A 13,441-nucleotide genomic window follows, 5' to 3' on the forward strand; every position below is an offset into this window, starting at 1 on the left:
ACCCACTGACATAAACCACTACGGTACGAATGACTATTCCCCCACCTCAACCACTGGCAGATACCACCACAGTACTAATGAATATTCCCCCCCTCACCCACAGGCAGAAACCACAACAGTACTAACAAATATTCTCACACCTCACCCACCGGCAGAAACCACCACGATACTAATGAATATTCCTCCACCTCACCCACTGTCAGGAACCACCACAGTACTAATGAATATTACCCCACCTCACCCACTGGTATTAACCACTATGGTACTCACGAATATTCCCCCGCATCACCCACTGGCAGAAACCACTATGGTATTAATGAATATTCCCCCACCTCACTCACTGGCAGAAACCACTACGGTACGAAAGAATATTCCCCGACATCACCCACTGGCAGAAACCACAACAGTACTAACAGATAATCCCCCTCCTCACCCACTGACAGAAACCACAATGGTACCAATGAATATTCCCCCTCCTCACCCACTGGCAGAAACCACCATGGTGCTAACAAATATTCCCCCACATCACCCACTGGCAGAAACCACCACGGTACTCATGAATATTCCCCCACATCACCAACTGGCAGAAACCACCACGGTACTAATGAAAATTCCTCCACATCACCCACTGGCAGAAACCACCACGGTACTCATGAATATTACCCCACTTCAGCCAGTGGCAGAAACCACTGCGTTACTAACGAATATTCCCCCACCTCACCCACTGGCAGAAACCACAACAGTACTAATCAATATTCCCCCACCTCACCCACTGGCAGACACCACCACAGTACTAACGAATATTCCCCCACCTCACCCACTAGCAGAAACCACAATTGTGCTAATGAATATTCCCCCACCTCACCCACTGGCAGAAACCACAACAGTACTAATCAATATTCCCCCACCTGACCCACTGGCAGACACCACCACGGTACTAACGAATATTCCCCCACCTCACCCACTAGCAGAAACCACAATTGTGCTAAGGAATATTCCTCCACCTCACCCACTGGCAGAAAACACAATGGTACTAATGAATATTACCTCACCTCACCCACTGACAGAAACCACTACGGTACTCACGAATATTCTCCCACATCACCCATTGGCAGAAACCACTACGGTACTAATAAATTTTCCCCCATCTCACCCACTGGCAGACACCACCACGGTACTAACGAATATTCCCCCACCTTACCCACTAGCAGAAACCACCACGGTACTAATGAATATTCCCCCACCTCACGTACTGGCAGAAACCACCACAGTACTAATCAATATTCCCTCACCTCACCCACTGGCAGAAACCACCACGGTACGAATGACTATTCCCCCACCTCACCCACTGGCAGATACCACCAAAGTACTTATGAATATTCCCCCACCTCACCCACAGGCAGAAACCACAACAGTACTAACAAAAATTCTCACACCTCACAGACTGGCAGAAACCACCACGGTACGAATGACTATTCCCCCACCTCACCGACTGCCAGAAACCACCACAGTACTAATGAATATTCCCCCACCTCACCCACTGGCAGAAACCACCACGGTACTAACGAATATACCCCACATCACCAACTGGCAGAACCACCACGGTACTAACGAATATTCCCCCACATCACTACCTCTCAGAAACCACCATGGTACTAACAAATATTCCCCCACCTCACCCACTGGCAGAAACCACCATGGTGCTAATGAATATTCCCCCTCATCACCCACTGGCAGAAACCACAACGGTACTAATCAATATTCCCCCACCTCACCCATTAGCAGATACCACAAAGATACTAACAAATATTCCCCCACCTCACCCACTGGCAAAAACCACCATGGTACTAACAAATATCCCCCACATCACCCACTGGCAGAAATCATAACATTACTCAACAAATATTCCCCCACCTCACCCACTAGCAGAAACCACAATGGTACTAATGAACATTCCCCCACCTCACCCACTGTCAGAAACCACAACGGTACTAATGAATATTCCCCCACCTCACCCACTGGCAGACACCACCACGGTACTAACGAATATTCCCCCACTGCACCGCCTGGTAGAAACCACAATGGTACCAACAAATATTCCCCCACCTCACCCACTGGCATAAACCACCACGGTACTAACGAATATTCCCCCACCTCACCCTCTGTCAGAAACCACCACGGTACTAACAAATATTCCCCCACATCACCCGCTGGCAGCAACCACCACAGTACTAATGAATATTACCCCACCTCACCCACTGGTATTAACCACTACGGTACTCACAAATATTCCCCCACATCACCCACTGGCAGAAACAACAATGGTACACACGAATATTCCCACACATCACCCACTGGCAGAAACCACTACCGTACTAATGAACATTCCCCCACCTCACCCACTGTCAGAAACCACCACAGTACGAATGAATATTCCCCCACCTCACTCACTGGCATAAACCACCACGGAACTAATGAATATTCCCCCTCCTCACCCACTGGCAGAAACCACCATGGTACTAACAAATATTCCCCCACATCACCCACTGGCAGAAACCACAACAGTACTAGTAAATATTCCCCCACCTCACCCACTGGCAGAAACCACCACGGTACTAATGAATATTTCCCCACCTCACCCACTGGCAGAAACCGCAATGGTACTAATAAATATTCCCCCACCTCACCCACTGGCATAAACCACCACAGTACTAATGAATATTCCCTCACCTCACCCACTGGCAGAAACCAAAATGGTACTAATGAATATTCCCCCATCTCACCAACTGGCAGTAACCACCACGGTACGAATGACGATTCCCCCACCTCACCCACTGGCAGATACCACCACACTACTTATGAATATTCCCCCACCTCACCCACAGGCAGAAACCACAACAGTACTAACAAATATTCTCACACCTCACAGACTGGCAGAAACCACCACGGTACGAATGACTATTCTCCCACCTCACCCACTGGCAGAAACCACCACGGTACTAATGAATATTCCCCCACCTCACCCACTGGCAGAAATCATCACGGTACTAACGAATATACCCCACATCACCAACTGGCAGAAGCCACCAAGGTACTAACGAATATTCCCCCACATCACTACCTCTCAGAAACCACCACGGTACTAATGAATATTCCCCCACCTCACCCACTGGCAGAAACCACCACGGTACGAATGACTATTCCCCCACCTCACCGACTGCCAGAAACCACCACAGTACTAATGAATATTCCCCCACCTCACCCACTGGCAGAAACCACCACGGTACTAACGAATATACCCCACATCACCAACTGGCAGAACCACCACGGTACTAACGAATATTCCCCCACATCACTACCTCTCAGAAACCACCATGGTACTAACAAATATTCCCCCACCTCACCCACTGGCAGAAACCACCATGGTGCTAATGAATATTCCCCCTCATCACCCACTGGCAGAAACCACAACGGTACTAATCAATATTCCCCCACCTCACCCATTAGCAGATACCACAAAGATACTAACAAATATTCCCCCACCTCACCCACTGGCAAAAACCACCATGGTACTAACAAATATCCCCCACATCACCCACTGGCAGAAATCATAACATTACTCAACGAATATTCCCCCACCTCACCCACTAGCAGAAACCACAATGGTACTAATGAACATTCCCCCACCTCACCCACTGTCAGAAACCACAACGGTACTAATGAATATTCCCCCACCTCACCCACTGGCAGACACCACCACGGTGCTAACGAATATTCCCCCACTGCACCGCCTGGTAGAAACCACAATGGTACCAACAAATATTCCCCCACCTCACCCACTGGCATAAACCACCACGGTACTAACGAATATTCCCCCACCTCACCCTCTGTCAGAAACCACCACGGTACTAACAAATATTCCCCCACATCACCCGCTGGCAGCAACCACCACAGTACTAATGAATATTACCCCACCTCACCCACTGGTATTAACCACTACGGTACTCACAAATATTCCCCCACATCACCCACTGGCAGAAACAACAATGGTACACACGAATATTCCCACACATCACCCACTGGCAGAAACCACTACCGTACTAATGAACATTCCCCCACCTCACCCACTGTCAGAAACCACCACAGTACGAATGAATATTCCCCCACTTCACTCACTGGCATAAACCACCACGGAACTAATGAATATTCCCCCTCCTCACCCACTGGCAGAAACCACCATGGTACTAACAAATATTCCCCCACATCACCCACTGGCAAAAACCACAACAGTACTAGTAAATATTCCCCCACCTCACCCACTGGCAGAAACCACCACGGTACTAATGAATATTTCCCCACCTCACCCACTGGCAGATACCACAATGGTACTAATAAATATTCCCCCACCTCACCCACTGTCAGTAACCACCACAGTACTAATGAACATTACCCCACCTCACCCACTGGTATTAACCACTACGGTACTCACGAATATTCCCCCGCATCACCCACTGGCAGAAACAACAACGGTACACACGTATATTCCCCAACATCACCCATTGGCAGAAACCACTACCGTACTAATAAATATTCCCCCACCTCACCCACTGGCATAAACCACCACCTTACTAACGAATATTACCCCACCTCACGCACTGGCAGTAACCACCACAGTACTAATGAATATTCCCTCACCTCACCCACTGTCAGTAACCACCACAGTACTAATGAACATTACCCCACCTCACCCACTGGTATTAACCACTACGGTACTCACGAATATTACCCCGCATCACCCACTGGCAGAAACAACAACGGTACACACGTATATTCCCCAACATCACCCATTGGCAGAAACCACTACCGTACTAATAAATATTCCCCCACCTCACCCACTGGCATAAACCACCACCTTACTAACGAATATTACCCCACCTCACGCACTGGCAGTAACCACCACAGTACTAATGAATATTCCCTCACCTCACCCACTGGCAGAAACCACCATGGTACTAATGAATATTCCCCCATCTCACCCACTGGCAGAAACCACCATGGTACTAATGAATATTCCCCCATCTCACCAACTGGCAGTAACCATTACGGTACGAATGACGATTCCCCCACCTCACCCACCGGCAGATACCACCACAGTACTTATGAATATTCCCCCACCTCACCCACAGGCAGAAACCACAACAGTACTAACAAATATTCTCACACCTCACAGACTGGCAGAAACCACCACGGTACGAATGACTATTCTCCCACCTCACCCACTGGCAGAAACCACCACGGTACTAATGAATATTCCCCCACCTCACCCACTGGCAGAAATCATCACGGTACTAACGAATATACCCCACATCACCAACTGGCAGAAGCCACCAAGGTACTAACGAATATTCCCCCACATCACTACCTCTCAGAAACCACCACGGTACTAATGAATATTCCCCCACCTCACCCACTGGCAGAAACCACCACGGTACGAATGACTATTCCCCCACCTCACTGACTGCCAGAAACCACCACAGTACTAATGAATATTCCCCCACCTCACCCACTGGCAGAAACCACCACGGTACTAACGAATATACCCCACATCACCAACTGGCAGAACCACCACGGTACTAACGAATATTCCCCCACATCACTACCTCTCAGAAACCACCATGGTACTAACAAATATTCCCCCACCTCACCCACTGGCAGAAACCACCATGGTGCTAATGAATATTCCCCCTCATCACCCACTGGCAGAAACCACAACGGTACTAATCAATATTCCCCCACCTCACCCATTAGCAGATACCACAAAGATACTAACAAATATTCCCCCACCTCACCCACTGGCAAAAACCACCATGGTACTAACAAATATCCCCCACATCACCCACTGGCAGAAATCATAACATTACTCAACGAATATTCCCCCACCTCACCCACTAGCAGAAACCACAATGGTACTAATGAACATTCCCCCACCTCACCCACTGTCAGAAACCACAACGGTACTAATGAATATTCCCCCACCTCACCCACTGGCAGACACCACCACGGTACTAACGAATATTCCCCCACTGCACTGCCTGGTAGAAACCACAATGGTACCAACAAATATTCCCCCACCTCACCCTCTGTCAGAAACCACCACGGTACTAACAAATATTCCCCCACATCACCCGCTGGCAGAAACCACCACAGTACTAATGAATATTACCCCACCTCACGCACTGGTATTAACCACTACGGTACTCACGAATATTCCCCCACATCACCCACTGGCAGAAACAACAACGGTACACACGAATATTCCCACACATCACCCACTGGCAGAAACCACTACCGTACTAATGAACATTCCCCCACCTCACCCACTGTCAGAAACCACCACAGTACGAATGAATATTCCCCCACCTCACTCACTGGCATAAACCACCACGGAACTAAAGAATATTCCCCCACATCACCCACTGGCAGAAACCACAACAGTACTAGTAAATATTCCCCCACCTCACCCACTGGCAGAAACCACCACGGTACTAATGAATATTTCCCCACCTCACCCACTGGCAGAAACCGCCACAGTACTAATAAATATTCCCCCACCTCACCCACTGTCAGTAACCACCACAGTACTAATGAATATTACCCCACCTCACCCACTGGTATTAACCACTACGGTACACACGTATATTCCCCAACATCACCCATTGGCAGAAACCACTACCGTACTAATAAATATTCCCCCACCTCACCCACTGGCATAAACCACCACCTTACTAACGAATATTACCCCACCTCACGCACTGGCAGTAACCACCACAGTACTAATGAATATTCCCTCACCTCACCCACTGGCAGAAACCACCATGGTACTAATGAATATTCCCCCATCTCACCCACTGGCAGAAACCACCACGGTACGAATGACGATTCCCCCACCTCACCTACTGGCAGATACCACCACAGTACTTATGAATATTCCCCCACCTCACCCACAGGCAGAAACCACAACAGTACTAACAAATATTCTCACACCTCACAGACTGGCAGAAACCACCACGGTACGAATGACTATTCTCCCACCTCACCCACTGGCAGAAACCACCACGGTACTAACGAATATTCCCCCACATCACTACCTCTCAGAAACCACCATGGTACTAACAAATATTCCCCCACCTCACCCACTGGCAGAAACCACCATGGTGCTAATGAATATTCCCCCTCATCACCCACTGGCAGAAACCACAACGGTACTAATCAATATTCCCCCACCTCACCCATTAGCAGATACCACAAAGATACTAACAAATATTCCCCCACCTCACCCACTGGCAAAAACCACCATGGTACTAACAAATATCCCCCACATCACCCACTGGCAGAAATCATAACATTACTCAACGAATATTCCCCCACCTCACCCACTAGCAGAAACCACAATGGTACTAATGAACATTCCCCCACCTCACCCACTGTCAGAAACCACAACGGTACTAATGAATATTCCCCCACCTCACCCACTGGCAGACACCACCACGGTACTAACGAATATTCCCCCACTGCACCGCCTGGTAGAAACCACAATGGTACCAACAAATATTCCCCCACCTCACCCTCTGTCAGAAACCACCACGGTACTAACAAATATTCCCCCACATCACCCGCTGGCAGAAACCACCACAGTACTAATGAATATTACCCCACCTCACGCACTGGTATTAACCACTACGGTACTCACGAATATTCCCCCACATCACCCACTGGCAGAAACAACAACGGTACACACGAATATTCCCACACATCACCCACTGGCAGAAACCACTACCGTACTAATGAACATTCCCCCACCTCACCCACTGTCAGAAACCACCACAGTACTAATGAATATTCCCCCACCTCACTCACTGGCAGAAACCACCACGGAACTAAAGAATATTCCCCCACATCACCCACTGGCAGAAACCACTATGGTACTAAAGAATATTCCCCCACATCACCCACTGGCAGAAACCACAACAGTACTAACAGATAATCCCCCTCCTCACCCACTGGCAGAAACTACAATGGTACTAATGAATATTCCCCCTCCTCACCCACTGGCAGAAACCACCATGGTACTAACAAATATTCCCCCACATCACCCACTGGCAGAAACCACCACGGTACTAATGAATATTTCCCCACCTCACCCACTGGCAGAAACCACCACAGTACTAATGAACATTACCCCACCTCACCCACTGGTATTAACCACTACGGTACTCACGAATATTCCCCCACCTCACCCACTGGTATTAACCACTACGGTACTCACGAATATTCCCCCGCATCACCCACTGGCAGAAACAACAACGGTACACACGAATATTCCCCAACATCACCCATTGGCAGAAACCACTACCGTACTAATAAATATTCCCCCATCTCACCCTCTGGCATAAACCACCACCTTACTAACGAATATTACCCCACCTCACGCACTGGCAGTAACCACCACAGTACTAATGAATATTCCCTCACCTCACCCACTGGCAGAAACCACCATGGTACTAATGAATATTCCCCCATCTCACCGACTGGCAGATACCACCACAGTACTAACAAATATTCTCACACCTCACAGACTGGCAGAAACCACCACGGTACGAATGACTATTCTCCCACCTCACCCACTGGCAGAAACCACCACAGTACTAATGAATGTTCCCCCACCTCACCCACCGGCAGAAAACGCCACGGTTCTAATGAATATTCCCCCACCTCACCCACTGGCAGAAATCATCACGGTACTAACGAATATACCCCACATCACCAACTGGCAGAAGCCACCATGGTACTAACAAATATTCCCCCACCTCACCCACTGGCAGAAACCACCATGGTGCTAATGAATATTCCCCCTCATCACCCACTGGCAGAAACCACAACAGTACTAATCAATATTCCCCCACCTCACCCATTAGCAGGTACCACAAAGATACTAACAAATATTCCCCCACCTCACCCACTGGCAAAAACCACCATGGTACTAACAAATATTCCCCACATCACCCACTGGCAGAAATCATAACATTACTCACGAATATTCCCCCACCTCACCCACTGGCAGACACCACCACGGTACTAACGAATATTCCCCCACCTCACTCACTGGCATAAACCACCACGGTACTAAAGAATATTCCCCCACGTCACCCACTGGCAGAAACCACCATGGTTCTAATAAATATTCCCCCACATCACCCACTGGCAGAAACCACAACAGTACTAATAAATATTCCCCCACCTCACCCACTGGCAGAAACGACAACGGTACACACGAATATTCCCCCACCTCACCCACTGGCAGAAACCACAACGATACTAATAAATATTCCCCCATCTCACCCACTGGCAGAAACCACTATGGTATTAATGAATATTCCCCCACCTCACTCACTGGCATAAACCACCACGGTACTAACGAATATCCTCCCACCTCACTGCCTAGTAGAAACCACAATGGTACTAACAAATATTCCCCCACCTCACCCACCGGCATAAACCACCACGGTACTAACGAATATTCCCCCACCTCACCCACTGGCAGAAACCACCATGTTACTAACGAATATTCCCTCAACTCACCCACGAGCAGAAACCACCAGAGTGCTAACGAATATACCCCTCATCACCAACTGGCAGAAACCACCACGGTACTAATGAATATTCCCCCACATCACCCACTGGCAGAAACCACCACGGTACTAACGAATATTCCCCCACCTCACCCTCAGCAGAAACCACCACGGTACTAACAAATATTCCCCCACATCACCCACTGGCAGAAACCACCATGTTACTAATGAATATTACCCCACCTCACCCACTGGTATTAACCACTACGGTACTCACGAATATTCTCCCACATCACCCACTGGCAGAAACGACAATGGTACACACGAATATTCCCACACATCATCCACTGGCAGAAACCACTACCGTACTAATAAATATTCCCCCATCTCACCCACTGGCAGAAACCACTATGGTATTGATGAATATTCCCCCACCTCACTCACTGGCATAAACCACCACGGTACTAAAGAATATTCCCCCACATCACCCACTGGCAGAAACCGCTACGGTACTAAAGAATATTCCCCCACATCACCCACTGGCAAAATCCACAACAGTACTAACAGATAATCCCCCTCCTCACCCACTGGCAGAAACCACAATGGTACTAATGAATATTCCCCCTCCTCACCCACTGGCAGAAACCTCCATGGTACTAACAAATATTCCCCCACATCACCCACTGGCAGAAACCACAACAGTACTAATAAATATTCCCCCACCTCACCCACTGGCAGAAAACACAATGGTACTAATGAATATTCCCCCACCTCACCGACTGGCAGAAGCCACAATGGTACTAATGAATATTCCCCCACCTCACCGACTGGCAGAAGCCACAATGGTGCTAACGAATATTCCCCCAGCTCACCCACTGGCAGAAACCACCACGGTGATCCTATTTATTTCTTTCTTGAGATACAACACGGAATAGGCCCTTCCGGCCCTTCAAGTCACACCACCCAGCAAGTCCCCATCTAACCCTAACAGGACAATTTACAATGACCCATTTACGTACCAACTCTTTGGACTATGGGAGGAAACTGGAGCACCTGGGGAAAACCCACACATTTCACAGGGAGGACGTATCGATGACGTCTCAACTCCGATGCCCTGAGCTATAATAGCATTGCATTACCGTAGTGCCCCAAGCCAACACGGATTAGTGTCAAGAGCCATCTTAAATCAGGTGATGCCAATCAAAGACTGTTTCCAACATTCGAACAACTGTGTCCAGCTCCAGGCTTGAACCTTTGGAGGAGGGGGAGCTGGATCACCAGAGGGGTGCTAACATCTCCTTTGCAATGGTGGCAACGACCCTGAGCTCTCCCCAGTCAGAGCGTTATGGGGATGGAATTGGAATTGGTTCATTATTGTCACATGTACAGTCAAAAGCTTGTTTTGTCGACTGTTCATACAGATCAAAGGAGGGTGGTGAGTGTGTAGGACGAACTGCCAATGGAAGTAGTGGATTTGGGTTCAATTTCAATAAAGAGAAATTTGGATAGGTACATGGATGGGAAGGACATGGAGGGCTATGGTCCAGGTACAGGTCGATGGGAGTAAGCAGATAAATAGTTGACGGACTAGATGGGCTGAAGGGCCTGTTTCTGCACTGTAGTGTTCTCTGACTGTAAATCATTCACAATGTATTGAGGTAGTACATGGTAAAACAATAAGAGAACGCAGAATACAGTATAACATCTCAGATAAAGTTGGCAATAAGGTACAGGGGCATAATGATTGTGGGGTAAAGAGTCCATCCTGTACTAGGAAATAGTCTTAGAACAGTGGGTAGTAGCTATCCTTGTGTTGGAGTGTAAAAGGGGGACAAAATCAGAAAGGGTGACAGATACAGGACTGAAGGCGTTATATTTGAATACACGCAGTGTAAGGAATAAGGTAGATGAACTTGCAGCATAGTTAGAGATTGTAGTGGACATCGCTTGAATCATGGCTGAAAGAAGATTATAGTTGGGAGCTTAACGTACAAGAACAGACAGGTAGGCAGAGGGGTTGGGGTGGTCTGTTGGTGAAAAATACCAAATCCTTTGAAATAGGTGACATAGGATTGGAAGATGTAGAATCCCAGAGGGTAGAGTTAAGAAACTGCAAAGGTAAAAAGACCCTGATGGGAGTTATATACAGACCACGAGTAGTAGCCAGGATGTGGGCTACAAATTACAGTGAGAAATAGAAAATGCACGTTAAAAAGGTAATATTACGATAGTCATGGGGGATTTCAATATGCAGGTAGATTCAGAAAATCAGATTGGCACTGCATTGCAAGAGTGAGAATTTATAGAAAGCCTCCAAGGAGGCTGTTAGAGCAGCTTGTGGTTGAGCCCACTAGGGGATCAGTTATTCTGGATTGGGTGTTGTGTAATGAACTGGACTTGATTAGGGAGCTTAAGGTCAAGGAACCCTTGGAGGCAAGTGATCATAATATGATAGTGTCTTCCACAGTGAGGACTGATGCAAGGTACTTATTCAGTTCACCCGCCATTTCCTTGTCCCCCATTACTACTTCTCCAGCATCTTTTTCCAGCGGTCTGATATCCACTCACATCTCCCTTTCACGTTGTGTGTATCTGAAGAAATATAAAAGCAGGGGTGTAATGCTGAGGCTTGGAGTATTGTGAGCAGTTTTGGCCCCTCATTTAAGAAAAGATGTGTTGACGTTGGGGTATGTTCAGAGGAGGTTCTTAAAAAATGATTTCGGGAATGAAAGGCTTATCATATGAGGAGTGTTTGATGGCTCTGAGCATGGACTCACTGGAATTTAGGAGAAAGGTGCGGGGATCTCATTGAAACCTGTTGAATATTGAAAGGTCTAAATAGAGTGGATATGGAGAGGATGTTTCCTTTAGTGGAGGAGTCTAGGACTGGAGGGCACAGCCTCAGAATAGTGGGATGTTCATTTAGAACAGAAATTTGGAGGAATTTCTTTCAGCAGAGGTTAGTGAATAGTCATGGCATGAAATGTTCTGGGGAGAAGGCAGGAGAATGGCAAATGGATCAGCCATGATGAAATGACAGAGCAGGCTCAATGGGCTAAATGGCCTAATTCTGCTCCTGTGTCTTATGACCTTAGAGTCTTATGGTGCACAGCCTGACTTCTGTCCCATCCTGTGACATTCTGGCTAAACCCCTGACTGACCACAGTGATGCAGTTCTCAGTGTGACTGGATCTTCACTCATCTTGCCACTCCCCAACAGCTTCAGATGGTTGTTAAATACGAAGGAAGACCCTCAGCACTGCAGTGTCCAGGGATCAGTCCTGACCTCAGGCACAGTCTGTGTGGAGCTTGCACATTCCATAGAACATAGAAGAGGAATAGGCCATTCAGGCCACAGTGTTGTGCTGAACCAGCTAAAAAGCAAATCAAAAACAGCCGAACACTAAACCCTCCTACCCACACTATGTCCATATCCCTCCATCTTCCTTACATCCATGTACCTATTGTGAGGTGGTCCTCACAGACTCAGTGGGCTGAAGGGCCTGTTGCTGAACAAAACACAGAATGGTATAACACTGCAAACAGGCCCTTCAGCCCATCATGTCAGTACCAGCCACAATGTTAAAAGAATCTAATCTCATCTACCCATATCATGTTTACATGTCTAAAGTCCTCAGAAACACAACTACTGTGCCTGCTTCTATCATCTGCCCTGGCAGTCTGTGTAAAAATCCTTGCCCCACACATCTCCCTTAACCTTTCCCCCTCTCACCTCAAAGCTATGCGCTCTAGTGTTTGACATTAATTCCCTGGAAAAGCGATTCTGACTCTCTATCAGCACCACTCATAAT

The 13,441-nt window shown here is 47.8% G+C and overlaps 1 protein-coding gene across 1 annotated transcript in view; it reads left to right on the forward strand.

Moving 5' to 3' along the window:
- LOC140204044 (calpain-8-like) overlaps positions 1-13,441 on the forward strand; it is a 205,112-nt gene that overhangs the window by 138,622 nt on the left and 53,049 nt on the right. The gene's annotated exons all lie outside the window — the stretch shown is intronic.

The sequence above is a fragment of the Mobula birostris genome, chromosome 10, assembly GCF_030028105.1.
Source record: "Mobula birostris isolate sMobBir1 chromosome 10, sMobBir1.hap1, whole genome shotgun sequence".
In the NCBI taxonomy this organism is placed as follows: Eukaryota; Metazoa; Chordata; class Chondrichthyes; order Myliobatiformes; family Myliobatidae; genus Mobula; species Mobula birostris.